Here is a 17,672-nt window from a genome sequence, read left to right on the forward strand (position 1 = left end):
ATGCAAACACATTCTAATTTTCTCTACACAAATGTTTGGGTACATTAAAAACCTGTTTCCAAACATGGGGCTTTAAATTCCCTTCTATTATAGTCCATATGTTCCTCTAGATCTTTTGAGGGTTACCCAAACCCCAAGTGATTTCACAACACTTATCACTAAGAATATTCAAAGAATAACCCTTTCCATATTTTCATATACTTTGCAGTCTTCTCTAGATCCATAAGGGAGAAGAGGTATGATTTTCAGCTTTTCATCGCTGATATGTTCCACTCTTAATTTCATGGAGGGATTTAGGAGGCATGATTTTAATAGAAACTGATGTCAATTAGTTAATTGGAAACTTAACGGTAAAAGTACTAGACCTCTGAGATCTGTTAAGTACCCTTGTACTCTAGCTGAGAGTAAAACCTTACAGTACTTGTACAACTACTTTTTCCTTAATTAATTGGATCATAGAATTACATTATTTGGTAATATTTCTGGTAGAGTTTTCTGGGTGAAGAAACTTTACTTTGAAACTCAGTTTCTCTGATGAGAAAGTCCTGCTTGGGCCGATATATGGAATTTTATAGGACAAGGGAGTCTCACATACCTTTACAGAAGTAGCAACACTCTTGGGGAAAAAAAAAAAAAACAAACTTGAAAAAAAATCCAGGTAAACTCAGAACCATTTTGTGAATACATGTCATAACCCAGGAAATGTTTGTTTTGGCAGGGATGTCTTTGTGCATGCCCTGGCACCTCTCTGGTGACACTCAGAGCAGCCATGGGAGTGGAGGGCGAGGAGAAGAAAAGGAAAGTGAGGGGAGAATAAGAGGACATACATTCTTTCAACAACAGTTTTTAGGACAAAAAATAATTCTTCTTTATGTTCCTAGACAATTCTGTAGCACATTATGGACCTAGGACACAGAAATTCTCCTTTTGCCCACAGTCTATGCTCTTTCCTTAGATTTGGATGAATTTAAATACTTGCTCAGAAAAGAAAATTTCAGAAAAAATTGCATTATGTTAAAAACCAAAACAATGTGGGTCTGTTCTCAATGCAGGCCTCTGACTATCAGTTTTAGGATGTGTCAGTGAATTGATTATCGTTTGTAAACTGTTCCTAGTGCTGACAATAATAATGACAGAATGCTCTTAATTGGTCCCAGGGAAAAAAAAAGAGACACAAAATTCTCCTTTTTTTAATGGTAAATAGATGGGTTTTTTCCCCTCTGCTACTCAATATTTTTGTTGTAGTCTTAAGGGTGTTTTGAAGCATCTTATGCTGTTCACTTTCTTAAATCCATTTATTAAACTGAATGTGGTTGAGCATGAGGCTGACATTTGGTGGTTCTCACGCAGTTTCTAATAGCTGCAGGGTGCTCATTTTTGGAAGCAGTTTTATGATGCCACAGAATGTCTTCCCTGCTTTTGCTGGCACATATCATGCCATGTAGCTGAAGCTGGAGCTGTCAGGACAGCGTGTCTCTATTTAGCAGGCCATTGTTTGTCATCGAACAGATATTCTTGGAGTTTTTTCAACTATAGCATTGTTGCCAATGGTTAAAATTTCAAAGCTTCATAAATGACTGTGCACAGGAAGATGAATCCAGCTGGCAAACTTTCTACTTTTACGATTTTTGTAGAAGTCATCAACAGGGGAGCCAATAATTTTCACTCTCTGATGAAGCCTTCATTATGGAGCATCTGAAACCTTGTTGTAATGTGGATGACTTTGACATTATATCTGCAGTTATGTGCTTGCACATCTATTAGCACTCATACAATGAGAATTGAGCACCACAAAGAGCCCCTGAAAATAGAGCAACTAAATTTCCCTCTGCCTTTATATAGTGTACAGGTGTAGAGAGGTTCTCTCATGTTATTTACAATGTCTTTGTCAGGTTCTTTTTCTTTTAATTTCCAGGTATATAAAACCTGCCAAATGTCAGCACTTGTAACTATCAGCTCTCACTAAACACAATCTACAGGGAAGGTGAATTATGCTGGGGACAAAAAAGAGTAGGTAATGAACAAATGCATAATGAACAACTGCAAAGGAAGGTCAAGTTAGCCCAAGACACTTTCTGTGTTTGTCAGATTTAATTTGAGGTTTTGTCTGTGCACAGATTCAGGAAAACTTGTCACAGGTGCTCAAGACATGCAAAGCTACAGTGAATAATAAGGTTATTGTGCTATAATGGTATCATAACACCTGAAGCAGCCATGGTAGCTGTTGTTTCATCCTTCTTCAGCATTGATTTTTTTATTCTGAAATGAAATTGTTACAACTTTGACCTGCTAGTGGATTCTGTGATTCTGAGGAAATGTTAATAACTTTTTTCCTCTGTTTGTCTTCTTTCTTTTTTTTTTCTTTTTTTTTTTCTTCTATTTCCCTGCAATAGACTCACATTGATCTTACTTGAGGTGTAGCCTATTATCAGCACAATCCTGCTGATAAAGCACTCTTGGATGGCTGCACTGAAAAAAAGAAACCAAAAAACAGTAACAATTGGCCAGTACTACTAAAAGAAGCTGTGTCTCCTGGTTCTCTTTGCAGAACTTGAACTTTTGCCAATTTTCACATCTCTTCAGAAAGGAATTTCTTATTCAGAAAAACAAATAAAGTTTCCCTTCAGAGAAGTAGTTTGAGCAGGCATTAGTTCACTGTCAGACAGGGTCTTATCCTTTCGTACACTTTAGCAGCATCTTACCCATAACACTTCCAAAAAATAAGTGGGGTTTGCTCAGAGTGCAATGCCTGTCTCATCCTGACCATACAAGCCACCAGGACCTTCCTTACTCATGTAATTCTTTTTTCACATCACTGTTCTTAAATTCATTATTTCCTACCATCTGGACTGTAGCATTTTAATGTATTCTGGCTTCAGTATTCTTAATTTTCTTATCTTCAGTTTTTCTTATATTTTAAAAAAATATATTATTTTGTTCTTTGGTCCCCTTCTACTTCTTTGCTTAAGGAAAGAGCCTAATGTTCATCCAGAGCAGTCTAAATTAAAGGTTGCCTGCACCTAGTTACCTGTTAAGATACCTGTTGCCACTTTTACAGGTGTATCTGGTATATGTTCAGATGCTCCTTCCTTGGGTAACTCGTGTGATGTGAAAAATCCTGGCCAAATAAAATTCTGACTTTAAGAAGCTTTTTCACATCTCCTAGACAAGCCTGTCACCCTCTGTGATATGTTGCATTTACAAAGTTTAATCAGTGTACAGCTTCGAACAGTTTCACATTTTCTGTTCCAAAATTTTCCTTCAAGTACAAAAGTTATACCTGGAAATTCAACAAACAGCTTCAGCCTCTCTGAGCTTGCACCTACATAGCCTGTAAGGGATTGGAGATGGCTTGAGTTCAACACAGCTAGTTAGGGAGAGACAGAACACGGCCAGCATCCTCACTCAGCTGTAGTCATAAATCATCATACAACCTGGCATTGACAAATTGATCTTGGCCTAGGGCATCCAGGAGCTTTGTGAGAAACCTGGCCAGGGCAGGGGCTCAAATATTAGCAGCAGGCATCCTGGGATATGATTTCAAACTTCTGTATGCAGGGGGATATGTAAACAATATGCTTTGTAGGCAAATTTCCAGGAAAAGTCTATTGAAATTTTTAATTCCTCTTCAATTACTTTTCCTGGAATTTTCTTTCAGTTCAGTTGCTATCTTTGTTGTCCAAACCAGCAGCAGCAAGGTGGATCTCGGATGATAATCAGGCTCACCTGTCAGCACTGATATGAGAAAAATAGCAGGCCAGGTGCAACTGAGTGCACCAAACGTGGCTGTTAACCACGGGTAACCAGCCCATCAAACTTTGCTGAAAATGATGAGGCTTTGGGGTGGCAGTTTAGGCTGCTGGTGGTTGGAAAACTGCTCTAATCGGGCTCCCAGGCTGAGTAGCTGTCACATATGGTAAATCTCCACAGAGACTGAAAATAAGCTGAGAATTAATGAGCTGCTAATTTCAAGACTGATGTCTCTTGAATGTCTTTGCTTTTTTTTTTTTCCCTGAGATTTTTTCCTTATCCCTTCTCTCCCCCTCCCCAGTCTTACCCTTTTCTTTTATACAAATTCCTTATCTCCCAAGCAGCCATTGCAGCACTTTTCTGTTTGTGTGCCTGTGTATGTACAATAGAGCTTAACCTAAGTGGTACAAGGAGGCATTTTGGTATCTTAATCTACCAGCAAGTGATTGGCAAAACTGGAGGGCTGGGGGCCAGAGCCCTGGTAAGCTATTCTGTGAGAAAAATGGCATCAACTTTGTCCATAAGAACACATTTCTTATTAATTAGTGTCATTGAAATGCTGCTTTCTGAACATTTTAATGTTTCTGCTAGCTGCCAATCTCTCTCTGTTAACTTCAGCTTTCCCCCGCATTCTTTATTATGTCTTCCAGTCTTCTCTTCCATGGTAGTTTTTCCTTCTTTTTCTAATTCTATGGGTTTGCTTTTACCATTCTGCCTGCCCTCTACTAACCTTCTTCTCTGATTTATCTAGGATTTCCAACTCTCATCCTACTCTGCAACACCATCCTTCCCACCATGTAATTTTCCAAGATTATTCGTTCCTCCATCTGCATTGCTAATGTGAAATTCACTACTTTAAATATGTCATTCTAATATGTGAATAGCTAAATCTCTGAGCATGCACAGAGGAGCTAGATGTCTTCAGAAAAAATGATGAGAATCAAAGTCACTTGACTGCTAATGTGACTGGTAGCCCTGTTTTATCATCTACCTGATTTCTGCTTGCTACCAAATCTTAAAGGATTTTCTTACACCTTGTATGTAGGTGTACAACCATAGGAGAGGATTTAAGAACTTGCTAAAATCATACCAGTTCTCAAAAAAGGTCTTGCTGGAAAATATCAATCTTTTTGAGGGGTGGGGGCCAGAGCATGCTGGTAATGCCTATTTCTTTTTTGTGATCTCCATGGTGCTGTTACAGAAAGATTTAAAATTGCTTACAGGCCTATTGGCTGGGTACTGTAAGATGTGAGTACAGTAAAATAGTATACTTTTTCCTCATTAAAGTATTATGAGTCCACTTTGACATAAAATCCATAAAACATATGGATTTGGGAAACTCTGAATCATTAATAACACAATGGCTTGTTTGTGGAATAAATATAAGGGAGAGATGAAGTGGAAATTAAATGTAATTGAAAAGGAAGTGAATTTTTGCTAAGATAATATACCTTACCAGTATGGTTTAGTCTACTGTTTTAGGGGGGACTGAGAGGCTATCAGGGTTTTGGAAGCAAGGAAGCTGGATGTTCTTCTCTTTGTCCCATGTGACAGATCTTTCTTCACTCCCACTGCTTCCCCTTCCAGATCCTGTGGGGTTTGTGCCAATTGGTGTAAGTTATGGAAATGTTTCATCTTCTGATATTTGCTGCTGGGATGCTGAAAGGTAAGCCCTCTTCGTACAAAGATAAACAAAACCAATCAGAGTACAGAGATGCTGTGTTCTCATTTTTCCTTTTCTGGCATGAGGTAATGGTTTCTGTGTAGACTGGAAGCACAAAATTGCATTGACAGTTTCTGGGGTGTTCTTGTCCTTGGCACTGCTGGCTGGAAGCACAGAGATTTCAAGCAAATCTTTGTTTCCACAAGGCATTTAAATAATCTGCTAAAATATTTTATATAAGTAGATAATGGGATTTTTTTACTTTTTTATTTTCTTGAGAGCTGCACTGCTGAAGATTGGATGCATTTGTTGCTGGTATTTGTTGTTACATCAATTGCCTTATTCCAACCCTTCTGAAAAGTCTAAACTTTTGAGATGTGTGCATTGCAAACTCCTGGGCAAGTGTTTTCTATTGACACCAGGCTAGTGAAAAGGCAGGTGAATTGTTTCACAGAGTAGATTACAGACTGGCAGCACTCTATGGAAGGCTGGCAGAGTTACAGAAGTAGCCAGCTGATATTCACAGCATCATTTACCAATAATGGGATCAGGTTACACTGGGTCCCTCAAACTGGCTTTGGTCAAGGTTATACCATGAATTTATACCAAATCATGAAGATAAAATAATATTATTTTACTAAAAATACTGTATTACTTATCAAACATATGCATTGTATCTAATGGATGTCTGAATAATGTAATGTATGACACCAGCATATATATATATATAATGGTGTGTGTATATATATATAATATATAACACCAACATTTTACAAAGATTCACAGATAAAGTATGCAACAAAAATTGTTGCTCTCTATTGCTCTGCTGTCAAGATTTTAATTAACAAAAACATGTGGAGAAGAGCCCTCACAACCTGAGTAAAATTTATATTTTGATGAAGTAATGCTCCTTGAAACGTTTCATGAACCAATAAAGCAATCCATGGATCTGTGAATTATAAAATTACCTATTAAATGAAAAAATAGATGCCAGAGTTTTGGGGGAACATTATGTTTGGTGTCATCGTCTGATAAATCTGTTTTAAAATGTAAAAGGATTTAAAGAGATCATTACTTAGGCTAGGATTAGTAATAAATAAGCAAAAGCTTTTCTGCTAAAGCCCTAGGTGAACAATGGCACTTGAAAATAAAACACTGGCAAGATGCCCATCTCCTCTGGGAGAGGAAGGGAGAGGGAGCAGTTCCTCTTTGTAAGCAAACAGCCCACAGAACGCCAGCGCCTTCCTGGTGCATTAAGAATGTGTCAACAGGGCACACTTTTTGTGTGGTTTTGTGATTACCTGTTTAATCATAAGTGATGGTTAAATTCAGAGGCAAATACAGGGCTGCTGCGTTTTTTCCATCTGCTCTTTGAGGGTCGCATGTTTGCATCTAAGCTCATTCTTCCCTCATCTGTGTGTATTTGGTTTTGGTTTCTTAATTTCCTCTTCCAAATGTGTCTCGCAAGAATGAAAATATTGAAATGTGACCACAGATTTTAAGAACTGATTTTTCTCCCACGTGTTTTTAATTTTTTTAAATACAAGTCTTACTGGAACCAGACACATTCCAGCACAAACACACACACGCAGAGGGCAGAATTTTCCTACTGCAGTAGTTCTGGCACAAGACACTTGCACAGCTCCTCATAATGACCTACCCAGGTGAATAGGATGAGGAGAATTCTCACATTAAAAAAAAAATTCAATGCCAAATTCAGCATTTTGAGTATGAAATATTTAATATTAGGAGAAAATTCTTTACTGGGAGTCACAGGAAGAGGTTGCCCATAGGACTTGTGGATACCCCATTCCTGGAAGTGTTCAAGACCAGGTTGGATGGGGCTCTGAGCAACCTGGTCTGGTGGAAAGTGCCTTTACCATGGCAGGGGAATTGGAACTAGATGGTCTTTAAAGTCCCTTTCAATCCAAATCCTTCCATGATTCTGTGAAATGGGAAAAAGTTGACCATCCTGTGTTTTTTTGGCAAAACATAACTTCAATTATTACTTGCATCCATAATTCCAGGTTAAGATTCTGTGCAAATAAGTTTTTTTAAGATCATGTATTTAAGTTTTTGATGGAAAAACAGCTAAAAGGCTGTTTGATCCACCTCCTTAAAAAGATCAGTGGCGCCACAGCATGTATAAACACGGCAACAAATTCCTGGAATTCTCCCATGTGGAATACAAACAGCCCTGTTCCACCAGTGTGTGTCACTGGCATTTAGACCCCATGAAATTAAAGGCATCTCTTGCACCCATCATCTATTATTTATGCCTGATACTATTTAAAGAAAAACACACTTGAGAGCTTAAGAACTAGGTCCCTCAGGGAGCTGAACACCAGAGGAAGGAGCCCCACTGCCCTGTGGTTCCTGCAGGCACCTGAGAGCCTGAGGAAGGCAGTGGCACAGGGGTTTGGCAGCTGTGGCCACTGGGCCAGAGTCACTAGAAGCAGCAGCAAGAGGAATTCTCTCCACCAGCTCTAAGGATTGTAGGGCAGGAGGAGCTGGTTTATCTTGCCCTGGCTAACCCACCATCCTGGGGCAAGGACTGCTGGCTTGCTGTGCCCAGGCCAAGAGTGAGTCTGAGGGGAAGAACCCGCATCAGCACAGATCCCACACAGAATATGTTGGCAAAAACCGGTTCTTCTCTGACCAGGAGCTCTCTGGTTTCTTACATGGAAATCTGAGCAAGAGTTTTCAACCTTGTTTGGCTTTTCAAGAAGAAAGTGGGTTTGTTTCCACTTCCTGCAGGATTCCGAGCACCTGCTGGTGCTGTAGAATCACCTCTGCAAGGGTAACCAGAGAGGTACTGCTGTAATGCTTGGGATCTGGTTTGGGGAAAGGCTGCATTTATTTCTACACAGAAAAGGTTCTTGGGAGGCTCATGCCTGTGACTCGCATACAAAAGAGGGGATATGCTACCTTGGTGTAAAAGTGGCTTGTACTGAGCATCTGTACTGGGCACATCAGCACTGGGAATGGCTTCCAAGACCAGCAATTCCCTGTCCTCAGGGCCAAGTGATGCAGAACAGTTGTATTTGTGCTGCTCTGCACCAGCCTCCTACTGACCGCTCCGCTTGGCTTAACTCCACAGTGCTGAAACCCAATTATTTTCTGCAGGTTTCTCCTTGAGTTTACAGTGTCTCAAATACAGTGAAAATGATGCTGTGCCATGAATGTCTTTATAGCCCAAAACTGAGGTACTTCATGGCAGCCAAGGCAGCAGAAGCACTTGGGACAATGGTGAGAAAACATGTTTGTTTCAGAGGGAATTTTGTTTATATTGCTTAACCCTGATATGGAACAGAGTAGCAATCGATTTAGATTTTCCCTACAGCAAAAAACCAAACAATTTTAAACCTCCCTGAATTCAAAATGCATCTTTTTCTCAATTTCTAGTGACAGATGGGAGGCTGTGTTACCCTCCTGCCTTTGAGGGGGCCTCCGAGGGTGCCCAGGCTCTGCAGTAATAAGGCTCTGAGTAACCTCAGAGGGGTGTCTGGCTCTGCAATAAAAGTCTGAATGCAACAGTGCTTTGGTCACCGTTGCTCCCATTCCCCAAAATTGCTCCTATTTTAAGATGTCAATTTACAGACTTAAACCATGCTGGCTTTGTAATGGATACATATACTCCCCAAGCAGATAATGTTTTCAGATAGGAGATCTCCTCTAGTTTCTGAGACCAATGCACCTGAGTGACAGCAGTGTGACAATGCATAAAAGCAGATTTTGGATTACCTTTAATGACTTCTTTTGTAAATGGGTGCTTTAGCTACCCCAAACCAAGAAAAAAGCACAAGACTTTTTGAATTCCCTGAAATTGGGTAGATCTCCTTTTTTGGTGTGTATGTGTGGCATGTTTGTAGTTTCTAAGGAATAAGTTAGTGGAATGCTTCTATTATGCTCATGGAAACAAATTTATATTTTCCACATGCCTCTGGTCCTATGGATTAAGAAAAGGTTTTAAATATTTTTTTTTCCGTTAAATTCAAAGTTAGTTGTTTGTTGTGTTGCTTGTTGGGGATTTTTTTAAATGGAACAGAATAATTTCTGTATTTATATTCTGCATTTTGTATCTGAAGCTTTTGGTGTTAAGTATGCGTGTTGTGTGTGTTTTACAATGACTGCCCCAACACACACACTCCACATATGCTTCCTCTCCTGATTTGAATAGAAATCTAACACTGCAAGTGAAGTACACTGAACTACTGTTTCACAAGCTGTCATTTAAGTGATAGATGGTAAATTGGAATTTTGCCATGCAAATTAGTTAATGCTCAGATGAAGCCAGTGTTTAACTATTCAAATAAGATCTCAGTCTTGATCAGCTGTTTCAGCTTATATCTCCAGTGAAGCAGACAACTAGCTTTCAGCTGGAGCAGACAGCTAGAACTCCACAAAACCATCAACTCTGCTCACTTAGAGCCATCTCAGTAGATGAAACGATGTTCAAACAGCACTGATCTGTAGCTATCAGCTGGAAACAGCCAAAGATGCTGTTTCTTCAGGCAAAAAATTGTGATAGTTGGTAGTATTTTAAAGGGAAAATTTGCATCTCTGGAATCCACTACTTCCAGAAATGTAAAAATACAGCAAACTCACAGTATGACCTTTCTTTTAACAAGAACATATGTAAAATTCACACACAAAGAATAGTATATTTAGAATCTTAGTGGGAGCCAGGAATAACTCCTATAGCAAAGTTCCCTAAGCCTACATTTTAAATGCATGTAACCTTTCTTTCAGCAGTTTGCTACTGCTTTTGTGCACAGGAGACCTTTGAAATCTGGGAGGAAGAAAGCCCCTTGGCTATACAAAATGCCCTGTCTTTACCTGAGAAAAATCCACGCTGTTTCACATTTATAGCACTTCATTTCAACTTATTTTTCTTGGATTCCTTAGGGAAATTTCAACCTGTCAAGTAACTGAGAAGGAGACATCTACAGAGCCAGTCCTGCTCCCTCACCAGGAGACTTGCAGCAGCCTTGCTTATCCCTGAGAGATGCCAAGGTCTTAATAGGGATGGGGGGTAAGGAGTGCTTCTTTCCCACTGCAGATCTTCCTCATGGAGTCTCCTGGAAAGAGCTGCCAGAGTCTTTTAGAGGTGAGGAATAACTACAGCTGAATTTAACTGCTCCTGGCTCCTCACAGTTATTCTCAGCAGTTCCAGTGTTTGCCTTTCTCACGGGTCAGAGTGACAGCTGCTTTTCCAGCTAAGGCACTTGATCCTGCAGTACAGGTGACAGTGATCTGTGCTGGGAGTTCATAGCATGCTGCAAGTGATGATGGGTGATGGGAGTACAGCAAAAGTGTTGTGCTATTTCAAGAAAAGAGGGCACAGAAAAAAAGAGATTTCTCTCCACTGGAAAAAAAAATCTCATCACCTCTGCCTCCAACAGTGAGAGTGCTGCTATGCAGCAGTAAGGGTGACATTTTGTCATCAATGCTGCTTTTCTCAACCTCCTTAAAAAACATCCAAACTTTCTGTAGCGAGGTTTGTAGCACACATCTTCTAAAATTTTGAAAGTATTGCACACAGTAGAGACAAACCTCGTCTTAAGTCCCTCAAGACAACATCAAAAAGTTAGATGTCCAACTAATGTTAGTGGGTGGGACTGGTCCTTCTGTTCCACAGAGGCTGGCAGGACAGAAGGACCAGTCCCACTCACTTGTTCTTCCTGAGCTGATGCCGTGTGCTGGCTGCCTCAGCCTCTGTCAGCAGGGACTAGCTAAGCAGGTTTCTGAAGGAAGAATGGATTTAGAGTGCTGGAGTTTCCAAAAGAAGGAACTACTGAGGGAAACTGGGTTTGAGATGTCCATGAGTGGGAAGAGAAGTGGAAGGAGGAAGCCAAAGAGCGGGAGAAGCATCAGAAGAAAGGACTCACAGAGTGTGGGGTTGCAGGAATCACCTCCAGGCTTTGTAAGATTTCAAGGGGAGGGAAGAGACACAGTAAATCATGCTTGGAAGGGATCACTGAACTAAATTTAAAAAGGAAGGCTATTAGTTTATACAGTTAGCAACCCTAGCAAAGTCCTTTGAACAATTGTTTTTATGTAGTTTTATGTGTATATGTATGGAAGGGGCCATTTTCCTCTTCACTAATGTGTATTCTCATCACATCCCGTTCTTTATAGGCATCTCAACAGCATCTACACTCTGAAGACATCTGCTGAAAGTGATGTAGGTACCCAAATCAGTTTGGGCTAGCCTGGCATTTCTCCCAGTGTTCTGACTCAAAGATGAAATGTGTTGCTATCGTTTGCAAGATGTTCACAAAGCAACTCTGTACAAAAGGAGACTGTACAGCGTGCCACCATTTGAAATCTCTTTACAATGTTTTTCCTTTAAAAAAACAAACCTTGGCAGCTACCATCTACTCTTTTCTGATTTGCAGCCAGCCAATTATATCACTTAGAATGCACTCAGTTAACAAGGATGCAAGTTCAAGGCACTGCCTTTGTGTAGTTCTAGCTGTGCCTTAGGAAAAACTTACTTTTGTTTTCCCTTATGTGTGTTTATTTCCTCCACTGTTTTCATTAATCCCTCCTACATGCAATAGTTCCCTTGCAAACATTATTTTAGCAGTGACCTCAGAGTGTTCTGAACGCCTTCTAAAAGTCAGATATTAAAAGAATTCAGTTGCCTCAATCTCTTAGTGTGACCTTCAGTCATGAGAATAGCTCTGGTGGTTTGAGTGGGAGAATCCTCAAGAGTGAAAATTGCTCCAGTGAATCTGGGCCTGACAAACCATATTCTGTTTTTGTGGATTACCAGATGGAAGAGCTGCTGTAAGGTCTGCAATCAGAAGGGCAGACATGCTGGCTGTGGAGGGGATGGGAACAATAGGATGGCCTTCGGCATGGTCTAACCATCCAAGCACAACCCAGTGACCTTGCTGAGCATTTATGATGCACTGAGCCCAAGCAGCAGCCTGGCTCCTTTGTTCTCAAACCATAACTGCTCTGTCTGGTGGGGTGTGTCACCCTCTAAAGCTCAGAAAAGAGGAGGCTCTCTGGGATTTAGGTGGCTCTGCCCATAAATACATGCAGAAACACACAAGCATCTCCTGAACTGTTTTAGAATTGATGCCTGACAGAGTTAGTCACAATGTTTACAGAAACTAGGCTGTGGTTCAAGATTGTGATGCAAATATCACAGTTTCAGGGTGGCTCTAGATGAAAGACTTTCCCACTATAATGTTTTTTCTCTCGGTGAAGACATAATAGTGATAAATTTCTTATGGCACAGACATTTTTTTACTTAATAAAGTGAATGCCACAAAGCACGAGTTTGGAGCTTTATTTTCCTGTAGTTTCAGTAAAAGCAAGATCATAGATTGTGAAGAACAAAGCACAGATACTAGTAGTGACTGCTAACAAAATTTAGGGAAACAGTGAAAGTTTCAATTTAGTATTAATCAATATGATTTACTGAATCAAGGGGTTTAAGATTTTGCATTGGGTCCTACAGATAAAATAAATTAATATAGGTCTTCAGGTTTGCTCTTTATTTATCTGGTTTATGAAAATATTTTTTTCTCTCAAAATGTTTGTAAATATGTGCTTTCCTTTTCTACTGCCTTGTCTGACACATCTGACATCCATGTCACATGAGATTTCAATTTTGCATCAGGAATTCCACTTTTAACTTTGCCTGAGTACGTTCAAGACTTTCTGATTTAAACCTAATTCTCCTGCCTCTAAATAAGATTTAAGTATTAAACATTCTTAATCAAAACTGTATTTTCCACAGGGGGTCCATGGCCAACTTTTTCTTTATGCCTTTTCAGATTATATCACAGTGGCCCCAGGCCCTGTCTGGTGACTGCCATAGGAAAATATGATAACAGTAATAAATTTCAGCTATGCATTCAATCCCCCATGAAACCTTTCATTAGTCTTTCTCCCTGCTGTAGCACTGCAATGGGAATGCCAGAATGAGAGCTGCCAGGAGGAGCAGAAACTAAAGTCTTGGAAGAGCCACAGAAGTGCTTGACAGTGGATGGTGGCTGAGGTGCTGCCTCCTGTAAAACTCCTTTGCAGTTTGAAGTAACTGCAAAAATGGGGTTTGCTTTGCTGTTACTCCAACCAGAGACCACAGGCATGCTTCCTGACCCTCATGGCTGTGACTTCTCCCCCTCTGCCCCACAGCAGTGAGCACAATATTCACTGACTCCACGCTGTCACTGAACAGGTAAGGCTGGAAGGGAACGCCGTCCAACTTCCCTGCTCAGGCAGGATCATCCTAGAGCTCATTGCACAGGATTGTGACCAATGGTTCTTGAATATTTCTAGTGAGGGAAACTCCCCATGCTTTCTGGACAACCTGTTCCAGTGTTTGGTCACTGCACAGTGAAGAAGTTCTTCCTCATATTCAGGTGGAACTTCCTGGGATCAGTTCCTGCCCATTGCCTGGTGGCACCAAGCAGAGCCTGGCTCCATCCTCCTGACACCCTGCCTTCAGATACTGGTAAGGTTTTTGTGCTGTTCGTCTTCTTCAGTTGATACGCCTTAAGAAAGAGCAGTGTGGGTTTGAAAATGCTATTTTCATGAAAGATGTTAACAATACTGTTAAATACACCATCAAGCTTTCAGATGAAAAGTATAAGTTGCATGAAAAGCATATCCTGAAAATAATTCAGGTGCTGTTTTTTTTTCTTTGTTCATGACACTTTTCTTTTGTCTTCAGCAGCAAGAACACTCTACAGTGTGAAGTTTTGCTTTGTTTATGCCTGCCTTCTGTACCATTTTTCTTTCATGTTGCCATACCCAAGCAGAACAAATCTCTTTGCAAGTAAAGGAGGGAAATAGACTGGATTGTTTTGGTTTTAAGCTAAATATTTTCCAAAGCCCAAGTATCATAAACAGTGCAATTTTAGGATCAAATCTGACTTGATTTTATCTCATTAAAAGGTTCCATCAATTGATTTAGGGCGTCTTCTTCTACACTTGCTTTAGAGGTATTTTCTCAACAGATGGACATGACACTTTTCCATTTTATCTAATGTTTCTCATGAAGAATGTAGTAGTATGATCAATTGTCACTAGAAATAACTTTGAATTTTCTCATTACTGAAAGACATTAAGATGTCAGGATATGATTTACTACGGCAAGTGACTTTTATGTCATCTATTTTTCAGAAATCCTCTGACTAGTTTAAATTTCCATTTCCCTGGCATTGTATCTATGTGTGTAGTGAAACAAAGAAAGAATTGACTAACACACTGAAAGCATTAAGCATTTGAAGCTGCCCTGCTAGACAAATACAACAGCAGCACAGTGCACCACATGAAACCGAAGCAACCACCTGGAAGAGAAGGAGAGAAGAGGCTATTAGCACAGTCTTTGAAACCATTTTGTCAGCAAAATACTCTTCTTTAGTCTGACTGCAAAGATAAGGAGTGACATGAAAGTGGAAAAATTAGAATATCCAGATATCTTAAAATTCTGAAAATATGCATTGCATTTCTTCTGGTCTTTTGCATCTGATATAACTTTTGTTGACTTCCTGGCAACAGGAATCTTCTCTTATACAGCTTGATTAATAGAAGTGCAGTGAATGGCCATGTAAGAGTCAAACCATACCCATGGCTTAGCACACATCATACGTCCATTCCTCTGGAGTGGCTGCATTGCGGATTCCTCATGCTGCTGTTTGCTGGAGAAGGGCTCTGAAAGATGAAGCTGGTGGCAACTGGTGTGCCTACTACATCAGGTGCATGATATTTAACTGAGTTCACACAGGTAAAATGCAGTGGTGTGGCAAGGTCAGGTGGATTTGTGTTATTCATATCCACAAATTTCTCTCTTTGAGGAGAAAAAGTTTAAACGAGTTATTTCTTGTTGTAAACTCAGACCTCAAAAGCTCTTGCTGATTTGCAAAGCAAGTACACTCCGTTGCTTGACAGTCTGGTATGTTCCAATGGGCACCTTCATCAGCATCACAACCATGTAGCAGTTCTGCTTGGCTGCCTGGAAAAGGCATCCCTCCTGCCTGGGCATGTGTGGAGAGCTGCTCTGCCAGTGGCAGTGCTGGCTGTCCCTTCTGGAAGGGGACTCAGCCATTTCAGTCACTGGGCAAGACAGAGGTGGCTGTGGCAGTAACAAAGAGAAGAGTGTTGTTCCTGGCACCCAAAGGTATTTTACTGGGGAGGTTTTATTTGAGAAATAGGCAGGGGCACTGGTGTGTGGCATGCTGCAATTGTGTGAAACTGATAAACAGAATAACAGAAATTCTGTTCAGGGTGACTTTCAGAAAGAGGAGCTCAAGTGCTGTTATTTTTCTGTGACTATTTAGCAATTAACTCAGAAATGAATTTTCATTGCTACCTCTGTGACTTGCATATCTGCTTTATTTTACCAGCCAAAGAATTTAAGTATAAAACCACAGGCAGGACCTTTAGAACCTGAGCAAAGCATTATTTAAAATCATTTAACAGTTTCCCAGTTGAAAAATAGACTTATTACATTTAGGATTAATAGGGAAACCAGCTTTGTCACCAAAATATAAAGCAACCATAATAGCAGAGAAACCTCCTGGAACACAGGACATTGTACCCTTAATTGGGTTGCAGGTGTACCTCAATGACTAATGGATTGCTCTGGATGCTGCTTGCATAGCAAGTTTCCCCTGTAGCTGGTGGAGAAAATGGCTTTCTGTCCCTAGTCTCTGTTTTGGTGAGACTGCACAGCCACATGTGCAAATAGACACATAAACCAAAGTGGAAATAGTAACTGAATGATGAAAGGATACGCCATTGTGCAGCATATCCAAGAGAAACACTGGGCCAGATCTGTTCTCTCTGACAAACAGGCAGTGTTAGCAACTGGAAAAAATCATTGTTTCCTTCAGAAACAAAAGTGGGCATGAAGGGCTCTTTCAGGTTTCTTCTGCCCATCAGATTCTCACCCAGGAATGATGACTACAGGGTTTGTCATGGAGCAACACCTACTGCACAGCATGGAGAGAGAACATTCGTGGCCTACTTGGGGCTGCACAAATTGACCTGCCAAAAGAGCACCTGGGATTGTGAATGTCTTAATATGTTTCACTTGCTTGTTATTTTCTGCCTGACACTTAACTTTTTCACATAGAAATACCACATAGAAAATAAAAGCTCTCTTTACATAATTTTAATGTTAATATGGCCCTGAACAATTATTTTGTAATGTACATTTCAAAGTGTTTAAACAGTCTGAAATACTGTGATACTTTGATGACCCTCTGGATATATTTAGTTTGCCTGATATGTGGCCAAATGAACAATTGAGACATATTTGGGGGGAAAATCAGCTATTAAAAGAGAATTAGAGTGTTATCATAGTTAAATATGAAAGAGTCTCACAGAATATCAAAGCAGTGCCTAGACTTCGTATATTGTTCATGAGGAGCTTTGTGTGCTGTAAAAATGCAGGACAGTGAGTTTGTCACCCTCAGAATTTAATGGGAAATGCTGCTCTTGGATAGGACATAGTTAATACACAGCCTTTTCTTCCCCTTACACTTGAAATATCCCACAGAGGCTGGGTGAAAGTCTCTCCTTTCTAAAACCAGTGAGGAATTAGGACTATATTTTGAAACACTGGTGTGGGTGCTCTTTGTATGGTCTCTGGCTGATAAGGACACTCAGGATGCTGTTCAGCATCCTTTATCTGAGAGGATTTGGAGTGAAACCTCCCAGGGGAGTGCCCTAATTAGCACTCTGTGGGCTAGGCTGGGGCTTCACACTCATTACCTTTTGTTGGAGCTGCTCTGACGTCTGTCAGATCTTCTGTTTACAGAATTTATGTTTAAGCACCTGTGCGTGGCCTGACCATCGGGCCAGATGGTTAAGGTGTGATGTGAGATTGCTGCTTGGTATCAAGCTATGTAGGGGATTATTCTGCTGGAAAGTTTGGGTTGCATGGCTGTGCAGTGTTATTAAGGCTAGGGATAGTTTTTGAGGATATGAATCAGGCATCTAATTGATAACTTTAGATGCCCAAACCTCTTTCAATTCCCCCTGCGACATATTCTTGACGTTTTCCCAAGAAATTTTCTTATTTCAGCTGAATAAGAAAATTACGCAGAAAAACATTACCTACAGGCTTATTATAAAGTCCTGACTGTGCAGTATAGATGCAGCTGCTTGCAATTCATCATCTAACTTTCCTGAAAGTCTATTGGTGGGTGGCTTTAGTAGACACTTTTCTGTCAGTAGATGTAATACGGCTTGCATTTATATGCAATATTTAAAAATACATGTGCACCTG

At 40.3% G+C, this 17,672-nt stretch overlaps 1 long non-coding RNA gene across 4 annotated transcripts; it reads left to right on the top strand.

The window, feature by feature from the left end:
* Positions 1-3,760: 3,760 nt before the first annotated feature.
* Positions 3,761-12,877, top strand: LOC135295625 (uncharacterized). Of its 4 annotated transcripts, XR_010357757.1 has the most exons (6): positions 3,761-3,916; positions 5,338-5,416; positions 8,171-8,225; positions 8,540-8,662; positions 10,322-10,523; positions 11,555-12,877. It is a non-coding gene; the product is annotated as an uncharacterized LOC135295625 (long non-coding RNA). The 4 variants fall into 4 exon arrangements; XR_010357758.1 differs by lacking the exon at positions 8,171-8,225 and having other exon boundaries at positions 11,555-12,876; XR_010357759.1 differs by lacking the exons at positions 8,171-8,225; positions 8,540-8,662 and having other exon boundaries at positions 3,762-3,916; positions 11,555-11,600; positions 12,195-12,877.
* Positions 12,878-17,672: the final 4,795 nt, after the last annotated feature.

This window comes from Passer domesticus, chromosome 2 (assembly GCF_036417665.1).
Source record: "Passer domesticus isolate bPasDom1 chromosome 2, bPasDom1.hap1, whole genome shotgun sequence".
NCBI lineage: Eukaryota > Metazoa > Chordata > Aves > Passeriformes > Passeridae > Passer > Passer domesticus.